Raw genomic sequence first — 21,087 nt, 5'->3', positions numbered from 1 at the left:
CCGCTCTCGGGCGCCACCACGCGTCCGGGAGCCACACGGCAGCTCCAGCTCGGCGGCACTGAGGCGCGGACTCGGCGCGGCGCTGCGCGGGGTCCGAGGTGCGGCGTCCCCAGGGTCCGGGCGGAGCCGGCCTGTCTCGACGGTCCCCGGGAGCGCCGAGGCGCCTGGATCCCGCTCCCTGACGTTGGCCTGAATCTTCTCGGGTTTTCCCGGAAGAAGCCCGATCCCTTGAGGCCGAATATGGAGCTTTCCCCCTCCCTTCTCCCCCCTCGGCCCCTCCAGACGGGAAGGACGCGAGGAACAGGAGCGGTCCTCTCTTCTTCCCGAGATTAGCCTCGAGGAAGCAATGCTGTTTGAGTGCCGTTTACCGTGGGAAAAAGCCCGCACGTGCCCTGGCCGGTTAGCTCAGTTGGTTAGAGCGTGGTGCTAATAACGCCAAGGTCACGGGTTCGATCCCCGTACGGGCCAACTTTTGCGCTACACGTGGAGGGTACCCGCGGGCCTGCACACCCTCTGGGTGCGGGCTTTGCTGGGTGAGCGAGTCTCCGAACTTCTTTGCTGCGGTGCTGGCCCCCAAGGTGGGCACAGTCCCCGCCCCCAGCTTGCCGGTGCCCTGCACCTGTCTCGGCCCCCCGCGCTCTCGCACACTAGCGGGGGCGACAGAGCAGAGGGCTTTGTTTTCCTGTGATGAAACTCTTCTGGAAGGAGAAAAACCTGAATTATTTGTTTCCTCTGAAAACCAGTTGTGGAAAACCAGTTGTGGAATCGCCCTTCCTACCACTCACCGTGGGTCATTCTGCATCCCCCGGTTCAGTCTAAAAGACAGAAAGGACTACAAAATGAGAAAAATTTTCCAAAACTTTAATAGTAAGGATTGACAAAGATCTCTGTTTCCTACACTCTCACACTTATTCTGACATGAAAGGGTTACATAACTTAAAACGTTATTTGAGGTTTCTGTTTTTGCGTTAATGATACATACATTGATGGTTTTGAAGAAAAAAACTTTAAAAAGATAAATGCAAACGTTTCCCTTTCAGCGGTATTCTTCCTTAGCCCACTTCTCACCATCACCTTCTGTAGGTCAACTCTGTTCTTAACTTCTCATTTATCCTTACTGGTTTTCATAGATATAAATATTTGTATTTATTATTATTTTTTCTTCTTTTCCCCGCAAAAGATTCATAATCATTTACCCAATGTTTGCCCTTGCACTTTTCTCTTAGTATATCTTGAGTGTTTCTAATTGCACTTTCCACTTTGTACACAGTCAAAAATTAAAGCTTATTTTCAAATGAGTTGGTCCTGCCAGCCAGGAGTTGAATCTAGAAATTTCTCAACATCATACAAAGTGTCGGGTTTTCCAACACAGGGAAGGAGGTAGTGGAAATGATATCCTTGATTTTCTCTAATGTGAACAAAGCGCTTTCTTTCTCAAGCCGTATCACATTTAGAGACTTGAATAGGCACTCCTAAGCTGCTCAATTATCAAACAAAATTACAATTTTGACAAACGTGTATCGATCTTTCACTCTTCAGTATGGCACTGTGTTGTCCTTCATGAAAAGATGTGAAGGAAATATGAAGTGACAGACTGGAGTCCGAAAGACTGTGTGTGCATGACTATGATCTCTTTAAAACTATCCTGCGACTAACTCTCATGTGGTTTGGGGGGAAATGGGTAACGTAAGACAAGGGGCAAACGTGGAAAATGTGTTCCCAATTGTTGACATTGGATGAAGAGTATATAGGAGTTCTTTGTATTACTTTTGCTTTTTTTTTTTTTCTGTAAGTGTGACATATATGTTTTTTAAAACTTTAAAACTTTAAATCAATAAGAATGTTTCACACATGTCTCAGGACATTATTAAATGTGCTAAATAGTCATTCCCTTTATTTATTTTTTTTTTTTTAATTTTTAAAAAAAATTTTTTTTCAACGTTTATTTATTTTTGCGACAGAGAGAGACAGAGCATGAACGGGGGAGGGGCAGAGAGAGAGGGAGACACAGAATCGGAAACAGGCTCCGGGCTCTGAGCCATCAGCCCAGAGCCCGACGCGGGGCTCGAACTCGCGGACGGCAAGATCGTGACCTGGCTGAAGTCGGACGCTTAACCGACTGCACCACCCAGGCGCCCCAATAGTCATTCCCTTTAGATGGTGGAGTTATGAATTATGTTTAGTTTTTTCTTTTTGCTTAGCCACACTTTCTGCAATGAGCCCCTATATATACTTATATAATGTAAAACAAACAACAACAAAAAAATTTAGAAAAAAACAAAGAAAGAGAAAAAAAAAGAATCATCAATCTGTAGGATGTTTACACTCATTATACTTCTTTTCCTTATTGGGAAACTAAATCAAAGGAAGTAACCTACTAAGTAACTAAAGTGAAATTCCCAGAAAGAATCCCCATGCCGATAGTGCAGGGTACATGGCTCACATATGCTCAGAGTTTCTTATCTAGACAGGAGTTTTCAAGTCCACAGTTCATATTCAGTATTAATGATGAGATTAATATTAATTTAAAATTGGAGCAATTAATATTCTAAGGTACAATTCAAGATGCTGTGAACTTGGTTATTTGAATAGGACGATTCCTTGGAATATGATCATCCACTGACAAAATGGCAAACGTGCCTTTGAGAAACAGCATAGTGACTTCGTTAAAAGGAAGTTCTGTAGAGCTATCTGATCAGAATGCTGACTCAGTTTTTTCTCTATAAAATGAGCATGATTATAATATCTACCTCATAGGTTTGTTGTTATGTTTCAATATGTTAACTCATTTAAAACACATAAATAGTGCTTGATACATAATAACTGTTATATAAGATTTTAGTTACAACTGTTATTTTAAACTGTAAGATACTGAAAGACTGGAGCTGAAGTATACTGTAGCAACTCTGGGATCAACCCAAAACTGCTGGTCCTTTTTATTCCTATAACACTGTGTAGGATCAGAAAAATGTTTGCCTTCTTCCCATCTCGGTTCTTTGGCTGGTCTAGTAATTAAATTGAGATAAGACTGATCCACAGGAGGAAGATAAATTTAATTTTATACATGTGAGAACCCCATAAAGAAAGGAAACTCAAAAATGTGACCAAAGCAGGAAGCTTTCCTACCGTGTAGGCAAATAAACAATCAATTTGTGAAGAACTGACAGCACAAAGGGGTTTGGACTTGGGATAATTAACGGTGGAGAAGTGACAAGGTTTATTTGTACAGGCTTCTCAAACAGAATCTTGTAGAGCCCGGATCGTCATCTCTAGCGCTAAGGGTGTCCTCTACCTTTCTGGTCCAGGGAGGGGACCCTTCACATGGGAGACTTCGCTCCTGCTCTTGGCAGGACAAAGGAGGGTCAGAGTGTTGTTCGTGCACGAATTGTCTCTCAAACACCTTTAGTTACAAATAACCAGTATGTTAAAATGACGTATTTTGGGGTGTGATATTCTGCTCACCTTCAACCGCATTCACTTCCAAATTCAATTTATGTTCTTCTCTACCTGTCCTCAGAATCACTGGTTGTTTCATCTCAGATCTGACTTCCCCGTTTGGTCGCACAAAGTTTTGTCCATTCCTATTTCCTGGGTTCTTTTAAAAAACTTTTCATGTTAACTTTTTTTCTAGCTCAGGTGCATTATCGTAGTCATGTGTCTCTTGTTTATCATTGACATTTGATTTGCATTATTTCCTTGTGGAAGGAAGCTTTTAATTTTGCTCATTATTGGGCCCCCATATGTACGTAATTAAACTTTGGGGTTTCTCCTCCTCCTGTTGATCTGTCTCATGTAAACTTAATTCTTAGACCAGCTAGAAGAAACTTGAAGGGTAGAGGAAATTCTTCCCCTCCATCAGCACAGCAACTCAAAGGCCATGAAACCAAGTGAATAGGCCGTACCGTAGAGCCAGATGACCAGTGTGGCTGGTGAGGGAAAGGGTCTGGGTCTCTGGCCTGCCCTGCCCATTCCAGTCTCTGCTCGATCTCTAGCTTCGGGTGGTCCAGCTGAAGATTCTCCTTTTGTGAGGTAGGTTGGCTGATCTATGGGCTTTGGCATTAGGAAATAAGGAAGAAGCTGGTGAAGGGTGGCAGACAATGCCAGCCCGAAACATGCCCCTGGGGCGCAATGGTCATTTTGAGCGAAACGCTTTTGAAAAGCAGCAGATGCAAGAAAAACACTCCAGCCTTTCTTCTTATTCTTAAAAGTAGGAGATAAAATTCTCCTGTGGAAGATGTCTTTAAATATTGCTTTAAAATATTATCTCGATTGGTAATTATCTTGATTCCTTTTACCAAGAGAAGAGTAACATTCTGATTCTCAAGGATAGAAAGTTGAGGCTGAGGGAAATCTGTACAAACAAACCTTGTTAAATTCACCCTTATCTTCTGGTCACTTCACCCAATTACCTCCCTAGCCCCTGCCACCTTGCCTCATCACATTTTCTTAATTTTACTGCTCTTTGTCCAATTCCGTGTAAGCGTGTGCAACTCTAACTTTGGGACATTCCCTGTGAGGCCTCCCGTGTCACATAAATCATGTTAAATAAAGTGTGTTGTTAATTGTCTTTACATTATAGGGGCCCACATCGAGAACTCAGAAGGGCAGAAGGAAAGATTATTTTCCTTCTCTTCATTGAAGTGAGAGACTGGTTTTCTGATGTGTGCATTCTTAAAAGTCCTTGGGAAACAAAACCCAGACTGGAAAACCTCAAGTTTCTTCTACAAATAAAAGGGGGGAGAGAGAGAGAAACTATAGATTCAAAGAACTGAAGAGACATATATGTCCAATCACTTGTTTTTTAAAATGTGTATGTGTATCTTATATACATGCTTCTTATAGTCTATATTATATAGAATATTATAATTTTAATACCTCTATATAATTATATTATACAACACATTTATAAGATTTATCAAACGTGGCAAAATTGGAACAATAATTGAATGCTTGATCTTATTTTTGTTATATTTAGATGTGGTCATTATACTGTGATTATGTTTTTTAAGAGTCCTTATCTTTTAGAGATACATAAGGATTAGCCTTGTGCCAGTCATAGTGGAGCCTGAGACAAAAGGAAAATCAGTAATACTGATTCTCTATTAAGAATTTTGATATTGTATTCATTATGGATCTTTTGCATTAATTTTGATTTTTAAAATATTGCTTTAAAATATTATCTCGATTGGTAAGCTTTTTGGTAGCCTTGCAAATTTTGTGCCCAAGGCAGAGCTCACTTGCCTCACCCTAGCCCCGGCTGTGCTAAATTTATGGAAGATTCATGTCTGAGATTTACTGCAAAGTGTTGGGGGAATGAGGGTTGGGGTTATAGATGACTAAAATTGCCATCAATTGATAATTATTGAAAGGGTTAGATATGGTTATCGGATTCATTATACGGTTCTCTCTTTGTATGCATACTTCTGAAGTTTTCCAAACAATTTCTGGCAAATCCAACCCCTCCGGGCCCAGGTTGAAGGTAAGGAGAAGAGAGAAAGGCAGGCGGAGCAACTAACCATAGAGGCGCAGACTCCTCCCAGGTTCCTAGAGCGGACCGGAAGTGACGCCGCGGAGGGAAGCCTAGCCGTCCCGCTCGGCGGTGGACTCGGAGGTGGCTGTGCGGCGGGGAGCTCCAGCGGACTTGGACGCCAGTTCTTCGATCCCGGGGCCCCAGCAGGACCCCCTCCGCGCTTCGAGGCTGTTCGAGGAGGGCCGGGCTTCGCAGCCTACAACCTGACGAGGGCGGGACGTGGGGGCAACTGTCGTGGACGTGGGTCTGGGACACGAGCTGGCCCCCACGGTCCCTTTCCTCGCTTGGGAAGCGGCCGGCGCGGGGCAAGGCACGGAAGGGCCTCTCCTCGGCCTTTGGGAGGGAACCGAGTGCGCGGATGACCGGGCCGAGAGGCGACTCTGGCCCGGGAGCCGAAGGCACCTCCCCGCCCCACCAGGGGAGGCCCCTCCGGAGCAGTGTGGCCTTTTCCCTGCGGAGGAGGTTCGGGGTCTTGAGCGGCAGGTGCTGGAGTTTACTGCCCCAGATAACAGCATCTTCTGGAAGAGTATTCCGTGGGAGGCGGAGATGTGGCTGCGTTCAGGGACCGACGATTCTGGGCATCGGAGGAGTACGAGATGGTAGTTATGGGGCGGGGGTTGGGGGGGCAGATGGTCATCACGATTGCAGCCCCTCTGTCTCAACAGCCGGCCTCGACCTTGAGATCATCTGAAGTGTCCATGTGCGGACGGTGGTGGTCACCCCTGGCTGCTGTCCGAGCCCCCTCTTTATTCCGGGCAGAAGCCCTTTCTTTGACGCGGTGCCTGGTGGAGACATTGTGGCTTAACCGGCACTTAATCCGTTGGCCCGGGGAAATTTACCAGCACCGTACTGAGTCACAAACTTGGGTCATACAAGCAACGAGTAGAGGGAAAGAATCTTACCTCTTTTTACCGAATTTGAAGAACGCCGCGATATTTTTCTCGGTTTAAGCAGAGTTTTCTTCAGCAAAGGTGGAATCCGTATAAGGATTTCCTGGCACTGTTAGGAGCTCGGTGATGGAATTTTAGTATCTTTTCTGTCAGGAGTTAATGTGGAAATCCAGCGATGTTCTTGAAAGCTCTAGTGATTGGGGGAAAAAATGACCTTTGTTCTGTTGCAGTAATTACAACAACAGGTGGAGGAATTGTATGCCAGCTGCTGCTGAACCGGTTTACACGTGTGTTCCTTCATCCTCACAACCCTGAGCGAGAGATGCTTTTGTTAAATCCATTTTCACGCTGGTGTAGCCAAGGCCCAGAGTTTAACTCGGTGAGTAGTTCAAGATCCCATCGCTAGTAAGTGGCAGAACCAAGGGTTTGAGTTCATGTCCGTCTGACATCAAAGCCTGTGTTTTTTTACTGTTAAGCCAGTGGGGTGCTTCTGCTATAGGCTCTCATTTTTTTTTTTTTTAATTTTTTAAACGTTTTTTTAAAATTTATTTTTTGAGAGGGACAGAGACAGAGTGAGCAAGGGAGGGGCAGAGAGAGAGGGAGTCACAGAATGTGAAGCAGGCTCCAGGCTCTGAGCTGTCAGCACAGATCCCGATGCGGGGCTGGAACTCACGAACCATGAGATCATGACCTGAGCCGAAGTCGGATGCTTAATCGACTGAGCCACAGGCGCCCCTTATATATTTGTTTTTGAAAACCCAATTTATTCATGTGTTTCAAAATGAAAATAATAAAGAAGGTACACAGTGAAGTCTCACTCCTACCCTCCCTCCCATCCACTCCACTCCCTTCCCCGGCACAGCAAACAGGGAACAGTTGTTGTTAGCGTTTTTAGTTGTCTCTCCAGAATTCCTTTGTGGAAATACAAGCAAATACAAGATATGTTATTTTCACTCTTTCTTATATGTTATGTGACACTCGCTTTTTTCCACTTAACGTTATATCTTAGAGATTTCCATATTAGTAAAGACAGTTTATTTATTTATGAATAAACTATTATGATACATTAGGTATATATTTTGGTCTTCCTCCATGGTTCTTGGCTCGTAGCTCCAAAAACCTTTGTCATTTCCTAAGAGACTAGAGTAAGAGGGGCATCTTTGGTTATAATATTTGGTGTTACACTTGGTTCCTGAAATAGCTTTTGAGTGCTAAATGTGAAGAGTATCTTTTATTATTCATCGCGAACTTCTTTCAGCCACACCTGAGCCTATGTTAATGAAGTGACTTTTTTGGAAAGCTCTAGGAACCGGATTTTGAGATTAGAGTATTGGAACTTTCAGCTCTACCCCCTGACCTCCAGGAAGGGAATGGGGCTGGAAGTTGAACTGACCACCAGTGGCCAACGCCTACATGCTGTGCTGTCTGTCTTGTATCCAAATTTGTTTCTCCTTTGGTTTCCGCCACCGTAACAGCTAGAGAGCCAGAAAGTCTTTCCTTCCCCAACTCCCTTGTAGTTGGAGTAGCTGGCATGTGACCTGGGTCTGACCGTTGAGATTCAAGTGGAAATCACTTGTGAGGGGCTTCTGGAAACATTTCTTTAAAGGGAGTGACTTCTCTAAAGAGAGTGAAGTCTTTGCAAGGGTGGAGGGTGACTTGGCCGTCATGCTCCATCACCTCCTTAGCCTGTGCTTTGCTCTCTATCTGGAATGCAGACAGGATTCCGGGAGGAACAGAAGCGCTCACGGGTCTGTGACGACGAAAGCCACAGGACGACGGCGGTTAAGCAAGGAGACAGAAGGTGGTTGGGAACTTCGTGACTCTCTTGAACAGTGGTGCCAGCCCTAGATGATTTACCTGAGGACTTCTTGATAAATGACATACTTACCCCAGAGAAAAACTAGACTTTTCTGTTGCGGCGAGTCCCGTCCTAACTGACCACCCGGCGGGTAAGTAGTAGCCCCTGCTGTGTGCCACGGCACTTGTCACCACGTCACGTACTAGCCCCGAAGGTCCTCGTAATGATCGCATGAGATAGACCGGACGTTCTCCAAGCGCGGTCCCCCCCGAGCCAACAGCGTTAGCATGACCTGGAAACTCGTTGGAGATGCAAATTTGGGTGCCTGACCCCAGAACTTCTGAATCAGACTCTGGGAGCAAGGGTCCAGCAATCTGTTTTAACAAGCCTTCCAGGTGATTCTAATGCATATGAAGTTCGACAGATTCATCTCTGTAGATGGAGTACTGTCTCCATTTTACACATAAGTAGACGGAGCCGAACTTAAGTGACTTGCCAGTGTCCTAAAACTAGTAAGACGAACTACTAGTGTTTCTATAATGACCCCATTACATCCCATGTTAAGAACTCCTATTCTAGAGAAGTGATCTCCAGAATTTGAAAGCATACCCCTTTGAGAGATAATAGATAGTGCATCCCCTTGAACATTTTTACCTTGACATATAAAATTCTCCATCACAAGTTTAAACGATGGTAAAGAATTTGATTGCCAGTAGATTGTAAATGATGACATTTTAGAATGTGTTCCGACACTCTCCTAAATTAAAAAAAAATTTTTTTCTTAATGTTTACTTATTTTTGAGAGAGAGAGAGAGAGAGAGACAGAGCACAAGTGGGCGAGGGCACAGAGAGAGGGAGACACAGAAGCAGAAGCAGGCTCCAGGCCGTCAGCACAGAGCCCGACGCGGGGCTCGAACTCACAAGCCGCGAGATCGTGACCTGAGCCGAAGTCGGACGCTTAACCGACTGAGCCACCCAGGCACCCCTAACACTCTCCTAAATTTATCCAGTGGAATCTAAATACCATAGTGGTGATTACTTTAAATGAACTATCATCCATTTATTTATTTATTTAAGTTTATATATTTTGCTAGCACCAGCGGGGGAGGGGGAGAGAGAATCCCAAGTAGGCTCCACGCTCTCAGTGTAGAGGCGACTTGGGCTGATCCCATGAACCATGAGATCGTGACCTGAGAGGAGTCAAGAGTCAGATGCCTGACTAACTGAGCCACCCGGGCGCCCCAGCTGTCATCCATTAAAAGAAATAATTTCCTTTGACGTCTGAAATTTTACCTCCTCGTCTTTTGTGCCTGAACTTGTATTTTCATTCGCCACCCCACAAAAATAAATTCTACTGTAACATGGCTGTTTTTGGTCTACCCTGTCTTCTCTGCAACAAAATAGTATAAACAGTGAACTTAATTTTTTTTAAAAGTTCCATTGACCATAATAACTTTAAGAGTTCATTTGCTCTCACCATTGTTATAATTTTTATTAGTGTAAAATCAAGTCATTGTGGATATATTTGATTATTAACTTATTTGATAGGTTAATAAAGTAAAATTGAGTTGCAAATTCACTCTTAATGAGATGGATGTGGCTAAGATTTTCTAATTAATGCATGTATCTGTGGATGAATATTCCTCATTGCGAGAATGGGACAAGTTCAGTATCAATTTTATGTCTATTTTCATTACTGTAGATGAGAGACTATATCAGTTTACAAGAATCAGTAGGTAGGAATTCAAGGATTTTGAAGTAGGAATGCTATTCTAATTTTTCTGACACCTGCGTTACATGCCCAAATCACATTATGCGTCAAAAAAATGTTTGTTACTCTGATTCTGACAGCTGGGTTAGACCCTCCTCACTTGTGTGCAAAGCAAATAGAGTAGAAACCATTTTGTTACAAGTCACGTAAGGCTCACTTGCTCACTGACGCCGTTATCTCCGGGTCCTCTCGCGAGACGTCTTGAGGCCGTGCCTCTTGGGTCGGCGTGAAGGGTGTGACTTGGGACGGCTGGGTGGAGAGGGCTGTGACGAAAGGGAAGGTGGGAAAGCAGCAGGTTGCGGGCAGATCGGTCACGAGTCTCGGGGGAATCCACGGTCACAAGCTGGTTCCTTTACGGTGTCTGCGTTCACGTGTTCCCAGGGGGCACGTGTGTCCGGGTTTGACAACTACGGGAGCTGAGAGATCGCTCTCGGAATCATCGCTGTTATGTTCTACAGAGTTTAAACGGATAGATCCCTTCAGGTTTGAAGTCTCTCACTTGGGAAGTAACGCGTTTCTGCAAAGAACAACACGGAGCCAGCCTGCAAATCGCGAATTGTACTCGGGCGTCAATACACTGCTGAGGGGTGATTGTTCTCATCTGAGTATCTCGGGGGCATCTTTAACCTTCACATATTTTAGGTAAATATTCAAATGGTCTGAATACATCCTAAATTCTGCAGACCTCTTGTCCCGGTAGCAGCAGTCACAGACCAATTCTTGAGTTCTGAGGGAGTAACCTTCACGTCACTTAGGACTTCTGGCCTCACCTCCGAAGGGGGTTTCTGTGGACTCAGCACGAGGGGAAGTGAGTTGAGAATCCCAGGTGTTCAGCCTGTTTCATTCTTTGCTGGCCCCACACCCTCCTGTAGTTTCTCCTGTGTCTGTACGAACTTGCTTTTCTCTCATCCGTCACTACACTGGTTCATTTCTCTTTTTTTATTGTGGAAAGAACACTTAACGTGAACTCTGCCCTCTTAAACATACAATAGATGGTCGTTGGCCGGAGGTCCTTGTCGCACAGCGCATTTCCGGAGCTTGATATCTTCCTTGACTGGAACCGTGTCTGGTAACTCCGTATGACCCCCGGCAGCCCCCGTTCCACTCTGATTCTGTGAATTTGACCACCCTATATTCCTCAAATCGCGGAATCATGCAGTATTTGTCCTGAAGTGGCTTATTTCACTTGGAATGCTACCCTCAGGGTTCATCCGTGTGGTGGAATAGTGCGCAATGCCACTGTTTTAGGACTGGATAACGTCGCGTTGTCTGCAGAGACCAGGTTTTCTTTATCTGCTTGAAAGTCTAGGTGGTGTTCACATCTGGGCTACTCTGATCATTGTTGCAGTGGACACGGGAGTGCTAATCTCTCTTCCAGACCCTGATTTCGTCTCTTTCGGAGAAATCCCAGAAGTGGGGTGGCTACCGCATGATAGTTCTGCTTCTAATATTTTGAGAAGACGCCTTCCTGTTCTCATAGCAGCTGCATCATTTCCTTCCTACCAGCGGGGTGCGGGTGTTCTGTTTTCCCCACATCTTCACCAGCACCGTTGTCCTTTTTTTTTGTCTTGTTTTTTTGATGATAGCCATCCTCACAGGTATGAGGTAGCATCTCATTGTGGTTGTGTGTGTGTGTGTGTGTGTGTGTCTGTGTGTGTGGTTTCGATTTGCATTCCCCTGATGATTAATGCCATTGAGCATCTTTTCATATACTTGGGGGCCATTTATATATCATCTTTGGAGAAATGTCTTTTCAAGTTTTCAGCCCATTTTTTAATTGGACTATTAGTTTTTTGTTTTATTTATTGCTATTGAGCTGTAGCAGTTCCTTACGTATTTAGAGAATTACCCCTTATCAGATACATGGTTTGCAAATATTTTCTCCCATTCTGTAGGTTGTCTTTTTGCTGTGTTGGTTGTTTCCTTTGCTGTGCAGGACATTTTAAGTTGATGTAGTCCCACTTGTCAGCTTTGGCTTTTGTTGCCTGAGCCTTTGGTGCCTTATCGATGAAATCCTTGCCAAAACCAATGTCATGAAGCTTTCCCCCGTGTTTTTTTTGTAGCAGTTTTAAAATCTCAGGCCTTACATATAAGTTTTTACTGTATGTTGTTTGTTTTTTATATGTGGTGTAAGATAAGGGTCCAGTTTCATTCTTTTGCGTGTGAATATTCAGTTTTCCATCACCATTTGTCGAAGAGACTATACGATCCTTCCTCCATCTTGTATTCTTGCTGAAGATCGGCTGACCGTAGATGCATGGCTTTATTCCTGGATTCTCCACTCTGTTCTTTGGTCTTTGTGTCTGTGTTTATGCCGTTACTGTACTCTTGATGACTGTATCTCTGTAGTATTTTTGAAACCAGGAAGTGTGATGCCTCTGGCTTTGTTCTTCTCAAGATGTCTGACTCTTTAGGGTCCTTTGTGCTTCTGTATGAATTATAGAATTGTTTTTTCAGTTTCTGTGAAAAATGCCTTTGGGATTTTGATAGGGATTACATCGATTCTGTAGATCTCTTAGGAAGTGTGGACATTGGAACAATATTAAGGTTTCCACTCAATAGGAAGTCTGTTTGTAAGTTCTTTGTTTCATCTTTGTTTTATAGTTTTCAGTGTACAGGTGTTTTATCTCCTTAGTTAATTTTTTTCCTGAGTATTCTTTTTTGTAATAAGTGGGATTGTTTACCTAATTTCCTTTTTGTAGAGTTTGTTATTCGTGTCTAGTAGCACAGATGAGTTTTGTGGGCTGATATCATATCCTGTAATTTTATTGAACTCATCTGTTCTAACAGTTTAAAGTTTTTTTAATGTTTATTCATTTTTGAGAGAGAGAGCATGGGGGAGCGGCAGAGAGAGGGAGGGAGGGAGACACAGAATCCGAAGCAGGCTCCAGGCTCCGAGCTGTCAGCCCAGAGCCTGACATGGGGCTCAAACCCACAAACCGTGAGATCGTGACCTGAGCCGAAGTCGGACACTTAACTTACTGAGCCACCCAGGGGCCCCTATTCTAACACTTTTTAAAATGGAGTCTTTAAAATTTTTCTCTATATTAGATCATGTCTGCTGTAAACAGGGATCATTTTACTTCTTCGTTTCTGATCCGTATGCCTTTTCTTTCTCTTTCTTGCCTAATGGCTCTGACTGGGGCTTCCGGTACTGTGATGAGCAGAGGTGGCAAGAGTGGCCATCCTTGCCCTGTTCCTGATCTTAGAGGGAATCTTTCATTTATTCACCTTTGAGAATGATGTTAGCTGTGGGCTCATATTTGATCTTTATTACGTTTAGGCACATCCTTCTAAACCTAGTTTGTCGAGAGGTTTTATCATGAGAGGTTGTTGAGTCTTGTCAGATGCTTTTTCTGCACCTCTTAATTAGTCCTTTATTCGGTTAACGTGGTGTATCAGGTATTCACTGACTCCGGTCTGTCGACGACGATGAATATCCTTGCAAACCCAGCAAGAGTGTGTCCCAAATCTACCAGTTTTGGTGAGTCGAGTTCTGGGTTCCCCTAGGATGAAGAAACCTTTTAGTTTTTGATTTCTTAAAAAGGGAATTTGGTGGGGTGTGGGGGGTGGGGACTCAGTCGACTGTCCAACTCTTGATTTTGGCTTAGGTCATGATCCCAGCCGGGGATGGTGGATCGAGCCCCACGCAGGTCTGTGCACTGAGCATGGGGCCTGCATGAGATGCTCTCTCTCCCTCTGCCCTCCTCCACTCACTCGTGCTCTGTCTCACAAAAGAGAAAGTCGGGGGCGGCGGGGGGGTTGTCCTTGCATTGTCGCTAGTTGGTGGGTTTGTGGGGAGAAGGAGATCCAGGGTTTCTTGCTCCAGAAACACCATCTTTCTTCGTGTGCCTTGACCAAGTCAGCCAGCTCCTGGAGTGCGGCCCAGGTGCTCGTGGTGGACTTTTATCCCCGCTGGCCACCTAGCTCCAGGGACCGCCCCCTGCTAGTGCCGTGGCCATCCCGGAAGCTCAGCTAGTTCCTCGCAAAGGAGCTCTGCCTCTCGACGGGTCCAGTTTTGGCGATCCCACTTGTGATTTATCATTTCTGAGCGCTGGTGCAGTCATTCTGTGATGGGCTCGTTCATTCACCCCGTATTACAGGTGACTGCGTGCCAGACTGTTCTAGGCGAGGGGGGACCCAGACGAGGTCCCTGCGCCCGGTGACCTTACGGGCTGGTGGGAGGAAACAAAAAGTAACCTTTCCGCTGGAAAAGAGCCATGAAGCAACATAAAGTGGAGTCAGCAGACGGAGGAGGAGGAAGGACGGCAAAGGGCCCTGAGCAAAGGACTGAATGTCAATCAAACAACACTCACATGAAAGTGCTAATGCGGGGAGGTGGGCACTTAAGAGACTCCATCATTGCCTTGGCCTTGTATTTTGGAGGCCTGGATCTCAGTTGCTTAGTGGGGACAGAGAAGCCAGGAAGGGTGGCGGGGGGGGGGGGGGGGGGGAGGGGTCCAGAAGTCTTCCCTGTGCTCGAGTGTTGTGACACCTCCCCCGCCCCCAGCCCCGAATCTGTCAGCTGCTCGCCACTTACTCAGTGACCCTGACGTCGCTCTCAGTCGCGTCTGGACTTGTTCACAAGCGTGGGGTCTCTTCCTCCTTCCAGAGCAGAAAAAGGGACACTGACAAAGGATGGCTTTGTGTTGAGCGAGTGCCCGAGAAAGAGAACATGAGAACATGCACTGTGCTGGCAGAGGCAGGTTAGATCATAATGCTGGGTCCGTAAGGATTTCCCCACTTCATGATGTCACCCCGTGGGCCACCAATGAGCAGGCACAGTGGCCTGTGTTCTCAGTCTCCGACTGGTCCTTCTGTCCACTTCCTCACCAGAGCCGGGTTCTCTCCTGGTGACCCCGCTCCCCCTGCTGGCTCCTCCCCCGTGTGTTAGCCCCTTGCTCCTCCTCACCTCTTCCAGACTGTTCTCTCCCCCTCCGTAAGAACTCCTAGCCTGGAAGCTTCTCCCCAGGACTTGGCCACACCTTCTCCTTACTTTTGCTGTCATCTACAGCCTGTTGGGATAAGTCCTCCCATTTTTTGAAAATGTAAGCCCTTGGAGTACTCTCACTCTGATACGACCCCTCACGTGATTCTTGGTGAGGTTAGTACCCGGGAAGGCCGTTCCCAGTACGCCTGGCCTCCCAGCTCCCTGGTCGCTCATCCCGTGATCTTGTCTCCGCCCCTTCCTCGCAGCCCCTCATACGGCCCAGGCTCAGACCAGGGCTTTCCAACCTGCGCCTCGGCTCACGGCCATAAATCTGTCTTGCGTGCAGACTGTACGTGTGCGTGTGTATAGTTTGGACGTTTTGTATTCCACTACTTGCCTTTGCTACTTACAAGTAAAAGGTAGAAAGTACCAAATGTGTGTTTACTCATATTTAAATAAATTAAAAAAACTCCAAAACGAACAATGGAAGCGCAAAGTCAGAAAGGTTCGTTGTGACCTCCAGAGCCGATCTGTCCGTCCACAGTGTCTTGCTGCTGAGAGCTGCAGCTTTAAAACTGCCTTAGACGTGGTTAGACCCTCAAGCGTCTCGCTCTGTCCGTGACCTCTTCCCACTCATCCCCTCTCAGGCCTCAGCTCTATCAGCCCCCTGACCCCAGGGCACCTTTGTCCACTCCCCCCTCCCCCCGTGTTGCCCACCCCCCTTGTCACGTCCTCACTTCCCTCCTTACCTGACGCCATTAGAGCCACCCTCTTGCACACCCCCTCAACCCACCTGCCTCATCAACACTCGTATGCAATGCCAACCCATCAAAAATCTGCATTTCTGTTTATTCACTGCCTACACCCATACAGTGAATGAAACTGGAAAAAAGCAGGCTGACTTGTCCAGTTGTAAACTCATGACCATAAACCTTGAGCGAGCCCTTCGTGCTGCCCCGCGATCCCACACCATTCCCCAGCCCTTTCTTCTAGGTAACTTCTCACCTGTCACCGTCTCCAGAACCTCCTGCCCCGTGCTCACCTCGGCCAGGACCTTGCCGTCTCCTCCTCTGAGAAAATAGAAGACGTTTTCCACACAGTCTCATGACCTCATCTATGACCTCACGGGTGTGTGTTCTGCCTTTCTTCCTAGTTACCGTGGGTAATTTGCTCATCCTCTCATCTGGGGCTAGCCTCAGGAATATTGCCGTCTCCCTCAGGTTACCAGGGTCTCTCTTCTGCGTGTTAAAAACAAAAGACCTTTTGATCCCACAAGCTCTTCAAAGACTTGTCTATTGTTATTGTGTCCGTCCGTCCTCTGTCCGTTCTTCCAGGGGGCCTCCTCTTCCATCCGTCTTTCTGATGAGCTCTGTCGTTCCATTCAAACAGCGTCTGTCAAGGTCGCAATGACCTTTTCATTGATGAATTGAGGATCCGTTTTCATTCCTCACCTTACTTGTCTTATCGATGACATTTGGCACAGACATTTCCTCCTTGAAACATTTTCTTATGGCTTCAGGGACACCTCTCTCATTTGGTCTCTTCCTATTCCACTGGCTACTTCTTCCCAGTCGTCTTTGTTGGGTACTTCTGTCCCTGGGTCTCTAACTCCTGGAAAGCCTTGGAGCTCAGTCCTAGGATCACTTCTCTCCTTGGGCCACACTGAAACTCACTTACTCGCGATGGTTTTAATTCCCACGTCTCCTGGGGCCCCTGGGTGGCTCAGTCCGTTAAGCGGCCGACTTCGACTCAGGTCATGATTTCACAGTCCGTGAGTTCGAGCCCCACGTCGGGCTCTGTGCTGACAGCTCAGAGCCTGGAGCCTGTTTCAGATTCTGTGTCTCCCTCTCTCTGACCCTCCCCTGTTCATGCTGTCTCTCTCTCTGTCTCAAAAATAAATAAACGTTGAAAAAAAAATTTATAAAAAAAAAATTCCCACGTCTCCTGACATTTCTCAGATTTAAATCCCTGTGTCTCTAGCCTGGACCTCCTTCTTAATCCCCATGCGAGTATATACCATCACCTAACATCCTTGGACGTCTAAAAGGTATATCTGATGTAACATGTCCGAAATCAAACTGCTTCTCACCCCCTTGTGCCTGCAACTTGATCTCACCCATATCAGCAAAAAGCAACGTGGTCCTTACGGATCTGAATCCAAAACCTTGAGCTCATTCCTGACTCACATGTCTAATCCATCACTAAGCCCAGTGGCTCTACCTGCCAAGCAAACCCGGTGGGAGACTGGCAGCGCCCTCCTCAATAAGCACATGCTCCAAACCTCCATGATGTCATATGGTGTCACTCTTGCAGTAGCTCCCTGAGTCCCTTGCTTAAACCTTGCCCAGTAGTCTAATCATAAAACAGCAACTGAGTGAATCCATGGAAATGTGAGTCCGGCCTTATTTCTCTGCTGCAATGGCTTCTCAGAATAAAAACCAAATTCTTGGGGCGCCTGGGTGGCGCAGTCGGTTAAGCGTCCGACTTCAGCCAGGTCACGATCTCGCGGTCCGTGAGTTCGAGCCCCGCGTCAGGCTCTGGGCTGATGGCTCGGAGCCTGGAGCCTGTTTCCGATTCTGTGTCTCCCTCTCTCTCTGCCCCTCCCCCGTTCATGCTCTGTCTCTCTCTGTCCCAAAAATAAATAAACGTTGAAAAAAAAACCAAAAAAAAAAAACCAAAAAAAAAAAAAAAAACAAATTCTTTAATGTTACTGCTGGATCCTCCAGTCTGGCCCTCATCACCTTGGTGATGTACTCTCTGTCTCCACTCCAGCCGCATGCTGGCCTCCTTGCTGGAAGTGATACATGACTTCGTTGTCATATGTATTCACACAGGCTGCACACAGTTTGGACATTGGGGTTGGGTAAGCTTCCAACCGAAGCTTGGGCCCTGAAGGATAGATTCACACTGGCTGATGAGGGAAGAGAAGCAGGGGGACCGGGTAGATGGGGACGAGCAGAGCCCAGGGGCTGCACCACTCTTGGGAGATCTCCCTATGGTAACCATATTTGTTTGCAGACCAATACCAGGCATCTGGAACAGTGTAGGCACCACAGTGGGCAGTCAAGACATATCCGCTTACTAAGTGAATGAGATACTTGGATGGTACTTAGTGGGCAACGGGACAGAAGGTTTAAGTGGAGCCCATAGCGGGAACTCTTGCCTATGCAGGATTTGGGAGACAGTATGGTGACCTTTTTTTGGCAGAGAGGTTGAATTTTTGGAGGAAGTAGACAGAAATAAAGCTGGACAGATAGGGTGAAGCTAGATTAAGGAAGGGCTTGGATGCTACTCAAAGGATTACATCACATGTGCTGGGGAGATTTTAGGAGCCCTCTAAGCAGAAGGACCTGATAAAGTTATGGGGGGAGAGGCTGTTAGTCTGCGGTCTGGATTGGTGGGGACCACAGCCGACCCGGGAGAGGTGTTAGAAGGCAGTATTACAGAATGTCGGGCATGACATGGGCATAGGGTATTTGTTAAATAAGGAATTAAACTGTGGAAGGGTTATTGGGGCCAGGATGGGAGATTCAAGAAAGTTTTAGGAATGAGGGATCATTAGGAATTGTTTTTGAAGGGTAAGGAGTTAATCTGGAGAGTCTGGGGAAACTCCCCCCTGCCCCTTCCCTTTCTTAGGTGATGCCTCTCCAGCGGTGGTTTAGCATGAAGACACCGAGCAGAGACATGGTCCTCAGCTGTCATTTCCTGGCCACCTCCTTGGTGTGGTGGTGTTTCCTGGTGTCCTGGGTGGAAATAGAGCTGCCTGGAAATAGAGCCTTGTCAGCACGCTCTTCGAAGTCTGGGCGCCCGGCACAAGCCAGGTGAGACGAGGTTCGACCTGCAGCCTCAAGTCCCCTCCTCCCCAGCTCCCCCACAGCCGCTCCTGCCCGCCCGACACCCACCCGCATTCACGGGCTCCCCTCACGTGGGGCCTGGACAGCCGGGGAGTGGGTCCTAGAGAGGGAGGGCTTCTCAGACTCTGCCATTCGTCCCTGGTTCTAGCCTCCTGAACACTGGGTGGGAGTTTCATGGTCAGCGCCCTTCTCGGCTCGCTCGTTCTGCTTGAACTTTCTGTTGCTGGTTATTCCCTGAGGCCCAGAAACGGTGTTTCCTATGCGTTTATCTTCACCGTCAGGGGTAAGGACAGGCAGGAGCGAACTCTGAACGTCTTGCCCTTGGGTTAGAGGGAAGATTTTAGCTTGATGAGCTTTTTAAAAAAACGTTGAGGAGGGGAGCCTGGGTGGCTCAGTCGGTTAAGCGTCCGACTTCAGCTCAGGTCACGATCTCACGGTCCGTGAGTTCGAGCCCCGCGTCGGGCTCTGGGCTGATGGCTCAGAGCCTGGAGCCTGCTTCGGATTCTGTGTCTCCCTCTCTCTCTGCCCCTCCCCCGTTCATGCTCTGTCTCTCTCTGTCTCAAAAATAAATAAACGTAAAAAAAAAAATTAAAAAAAAAAAACAAAAAACGTTGAGGAGAGTGCCAAGGAAAAGAAAAATCTAGGAGAAAACAGTGGTCTCGCAGTATGGAGGACGGTTTGGCTCACGGATCATGTTTCTGCAGTGGAGCCGTGAAGTGTCAGCACAGGCTGATCAGAAGGTCTGTCTCTCTAGTGTCTTGGGTTGGCGCGGGCTCTTGTGTTCCTCTCGGTATCTACGCACTGTCTGCAAACTTTGGAAGTGGCTCGGGGACCTGATCTGCCAGAAATCACCAAAAGTGTCCTTACACCTGTCCGGCTCGGCCATCTTTCTCCTGTCTGGTGAGTGGTCATCGGGTTCTGATTGAGGAAGGTCAGTCAGCCTCCCGGGAAGTGGATAAAGCTTGTTTCTTTGGTCTTCCTTTTCCTTAGTCTCAAGTTCCATCAGTAGTCACTTTCCTTACTTTCTCCTTTTCCTCTTTGGTTCTGAGCATTAGTGTCCCTTATGGTGCTTGCCCACGATTTCGGGATGTATGTTAAAAATTTTGTTCTTACTTGATTTCTTCCTGCAGTTCGGTTTCGCAGTATAAACCCCGGAAGTGGGATCAAGAAGCACTCTCTGCACCAAACGCACTTTGGACAAGGGGTAGAATGCAGAATACGGGGAAGAATTACTTCCTTTTCTTGACAGCAGAGTGTAGAACATAACACGTAGGACCAGCTACATACTTTGTGAGGCTCAGTGCAAAATGCAGCTGTGGGGTCTCTTGGCCGAAGGTCATCAACCATTTCAAGATAGCGACGGCAGAGCAGGAGGCCCCTCTGGGTGCAGGGCCCTGTGTCTCCGTCCCAGTCACACAGCTGGACGCTGTCAGCTTGGACGTTGTGTTACGGGGTGATCACAAAACCACACCTTAGTCTCTGGGCCTGTTCCACTCCTTGAAAATTAGAGACTGTCTCCACCAGAGTCATCAGTATAGTTGTTTTCTTAGGAGCCCTCTGCCTTCACAGTTCCCAGGGTTTGGGAGCTGTTGGAGTTTTAAAATCTCAACCAAGCCACATGGACACCGTCTCATCAGAAGACCCAAAACTGAGCCGAAAACCAGCAGAGAGAGTGAACTGAACGAAGAGGGCTCCCTACCCGCAGCTGGCGATTTCTCAGCCACCCACCCCAAAGGCAGTGTCCCCGACTCTCCCCCTTGTTCTGTTCAGGTGTCTTTCTAGAGCCCTGGATCAGAGGTGTGTTTCATGGTGGAGGAAGTGAAGGGGTAGAATTGCGTGTGAAGAAGCAGAGAGGCAGTCTTGTATTTTGGTTCCTAAATTACACAGATGCCTCTTCTCCATTTTCTCTACAAATGTGCACTTACTGGGCTCAGTATTTCATTGTCTTTAACAAAGCTCTTCCTCCATCTGTGAAGCTGAAGTTTTAATAAAAATCTTCCTCCCTCTGGGAGCGTTGTGACTGATCATTTTTCCCCACAGTGTCGTTTCGGCAAATGCTGCTGGCGGGCACAGCGTCTGCGGCTGGTGGAGCCGTCTTCCTCAGTCTGGTGGAAGGGCAGTGACCGTTTGGCCCTACTCACGACACCGCTGCTGTGGGACCGCAGAGGGTCCTGGAGACTGCAGTCAGATCGCCAGGCCGGAGGCTCGCGGCCAGGCCCAGGGTGATGTGTTGGGAACACCTGACTCAGGTGTTCGGCCTATAAAAGTGTGGATGAGATGACAGCGTTAGAGAAGTGAGAAGTGAACGTCTAGA

At 46.9% G+C, this 21,087-nt stretch overlaps 1 protein-coding gene, 3 long non-coding RNA genes and 1 other non-coding gene across 6 annotated transcripts in view; 3 read left to right on the top strand and 2 right to left on the bottom strand.

Annotated features, from left to right (window-relative positions):
- LOC147580609 (histone H2B type 1-C/E/F/G/I) overlaps positions 1-21,087 on the bottom strand; it is a 505,297-nt gene that overhangs the window by 438,477 nt on the left and 45,733 nt on the right. The window lies entirely within an intron of this gene.
- Positions 395-468, top strand: TRNAI-AAU (transfer RNA isoleucine (anticodon AAU)). Its single transcript has one exon. It is a non-coding gene; the product is annotated as a tRNA-Ile (tRNA).
- Positions 5,586-8,998, top strand: LOC147580614 (uncharacterized). 2 transcript variants are annotated; one of them, XR_015250936.1, is made up of 3 exons: positions 5,586-6,129; positions 6,651-6,799; positions 8,136-8,998. It is a non-coding gene; the product is annotated as an uncharacterized LOC147580614 (long non-coding RNA). The 2 variants fall into 2 exon arrangements; XR_015250935.1 differs by having other exon boundaries at positions 5,586-6,799.
- On the bottom strand, positions 13,235-15,374 carry LOC147580613 (uncharacterized). The gene is made up of 2 exons (XR_015250938.1): positions 14,530-15,374; positions 13,235-13,495 (listed from the first exon to the last, which is right to left on the bottom strand). It is a non-coding gene; the product is annotated as an uncharacterized LOC147580613 (long non-coding RNA).
- On the top strand, positions 13,239-20,779 carry LOC147580612 (uncharacterized). The gene is made up of 4 exons (XR_015250937.1): positions 13,239-14,327; positions 15,913-16,047; positions 19,528-19,673; positions 20,047-20,779. It is a non-coding gene; the product is annotated as an uncharacterized LOC147580612 (long non-coding RNA).

Source organism: Puma concolor, chromosome B2, assembly GCF_028749965.1.
Source record: "Puma concolor isolate L17-30 chromosome B2, mPumCon1.1.hap2, whole genome shotgun sequence".
Classification (NCBI taxonomy): Eukaryota; Metazoa; Chordata; class Mammalia; order Carnivora; family Felidae; genus Puma; species Puma concolor.
This window is presented reverse-complemented; position numbering and strand designations above follow the sequence as displayed.